General features: G+C 39.5%; 1 pseudogene; it reads left to right on the top strand.

Moving 5' to 3' along the window:
* Positions 1-629: 629 nt before the first annotated feature.
* LOC101566034 overlaps positions 630-2605 on the top strand; it is a 3262-nt pseudogene continuing 1286 nt past the window's right edge.

Genomic DNA, 2605 nt, shown 5'->3' with positions numbered 1-2605 from the left:
GGATTCAGTCCATACTCAGCTGGCTCTAAGACAGAGTGGCACATGTACAGAATAACCTTTCATGGCAGAGGCAAAGAGCAAGAGAGCAAAGGGAGTGGCAGCAGCTCAGGCAGCTAGCTTGTCTTTATCCCCTCACACTGTAATGAAGATTACCTGCCATACAGCAGGGGCAGCATCCACATCCACAATAATCAGTCACAAACTCCAGAAGCTGCCCCATGACTGCATAAGACTTTGGGGGCACAACTAGACACAAACCATAGGAACCACTATGTCCCATGTCTTAATCATTATTTACAAAGTTATTTCTCTGATAAAATATTTTAATATGTATAAGTTGGAATGGAGAATGAATTTTACAAAAAAATTAGCTTGAGACCAAAATAGTCTAAAAGCTCATTATTGAACTAATGGGTCTGTTAGGACATTACATGCTTTGAGATGTATTATACTCATTTATTATTCCTGTAAACTGAGCCAATATTTTAAAACTGGAATTCTGGAAAATATTTTAAATAAGCACATCTATATATTATTATCAATTACATTTATTTTAAACATAAAATTAGAGTCAGGAAATGGCCGCTGTGTAGTTATGATGGAGCTTAGTCCTGGGAACCACGGTTCATCGTGTCAGGAATTTTAATTTAGAGTGTAATTTCTCAAAACATTCTCTCCAGGAAGAACTTTACAGTAATTTAAAGGCATCACTGATTTCTTGATCCTGTATAATAAGCCCAAGGAGAAAAGAAATGGGTCACTCCAATTCTAGATCACATTCTTCAAGATCAAAGTCTAGCTCACAGTCCAGTTCTCGATCAAGATCAAGATCACATTCTAGAAAGAAGAGATACAGTTCTAGGTCTCATTCCAGGACATACTCAAGATCTCACAGTAGAGATCGTATTTATTCTAGAGATTATCGTCAAGGTTACAGAAATAATAAAGGAATGAGATGACCTTATGGGTACAGAGGAAGGGGTAGAGGGTATTACCAAGGAGGAGGAGGTAGATATCATCGAGGTGGTTATAGACCTGTCTGGAATAGAAGGCACTCTAGGAGTCCTAGACGAGGTCGTTCACATTCCAGGAGTCTAAAAAGAAGATCAGTTTCTTTCTCAAAGATCCCGAAGCAGATCTCATTGGTCATATAGATACTCTAGATCTCCAAGATCATCCTCATCTCACTCTTCATCCCCATATAGCAAATCTCCTGTCTCTAAAAGACAAGGATCTCAGGAAAACCAAAGCAAAAACGCTGAAGGGGAACCCCAAGAAGAGAGTCCTTTATAAAGTAAATCACAAGAAGAAACAAATGATACATTTGAACATGATCCATCTGAATCTATTGATGAATTTAATAAATCAACCACATCTGGTGATATTTGGCCTGGCCTTTCTGCTTATGATAATAGTCCCAGACCAGCCCATAGTCCTTCACCTATTGGTACACCACCTAGTCAGAGTTCATCGTGCTCTGATGCCCCCATGCTTAGTATAGTCCACTCTGCAAAAAATACCTCCTCTCAGCATTCACATTCCATTCAACATAGTCCTGAAAGATCTGGTTATGGTACAATTGGAAATGGATCTAGTTGCTACAGTCCTTCTCAAAATAGTCCAATTCATCATATTCCCTCACAAAGAAGCCCTGCAAAGACAATCACACCACAGAATGCTCCAAGAGATGAGTCTAGGGGATGTTCTTTGTTTTACCCTGATGGAGGAGATTAGGAAACTGCAATGACTGGGAAGTTTCTCAAAAGATTCACAGATGAAGAATCTAGAGTGTCCCTGCTTGATAAGGGTAATACAAGGGATAAAGAAGCTCCAAAGGAGAAAGGATCAGAGAAAGGGAGGGCAGAGGGAGAATGGGAAGACCAGGAAGCTCTAGATTATTTCAGTGATAAAGAGTATGGAAAACAGAAGTTTAATGATTCAGAAGGGGATGACACAGAGGAGACAGGATTATAGACAATTCAGGAAGTCAGTCCTCGCAGATCAGGGAAAAAATTTTACTACTGCATCTCATCAGAATACTGAAGATGAAGGAGCCAAGTACAAGTCCAAAATTTCATTGAAAGGCAATAGAGAAAGTGATGGATTTAGAGAAGAAAAAAATTACAAACTCAAAGAGACTGGATGTGTAGTAGAAAGTCCAAGCACTGCAAAAGATAAGCATAAGGAAGAAGACGAAAGTTCTGAAAGAATAACAGTAAAGAAAGAAACGCAGTCACCTGAGCAGGTAAAGTCTGAAAAGCTCAAAGACCTCTTTGATTACAGTCCCCCTCTACACAAGAATCTGGATGCATGAGTCTACCTTCAGAGAGGAGAGTCCCCTTAGGATCAAAATGATAGTCAGTGATTCTCACCATCCTGAAGTCAAACTCAAAATGGTACCTGTTCCTCTTGATGATTCTAACAGAACAGCCTCCCTGACTAAAGACAGGCTGCTTGCTAGTACACTTGTCCATTCTGTCAAGAAGGAACAAAAATTCCTATCCATCTTTGACCACATTAAGTTGCCTCAGGCCAGCAAAAGCACTTCAGAATCGTTTATACAACACATTGTGTCCTTGGTTCATCATGTTAAAGAGCAATACTT

The sequence above is a fragment of the Octodon degus genome, unplaced genomic scaffold (genome assembly GCF_000260255.1).
Source record: "Octodon degus isolate 3935 unplaced genomic scaffold, OctDeg1.0 scaffold00375, whole genome shotgun sequence".
Lineage (NCBI taxonomy): Eukaryota > Metazoa > Chordata > Mammalia > Rodentia > Octodontidae > Octodon > Octodon degus.
This window is presented reverse-complemented; position numbering and strand designations above follow the sequence as displayed.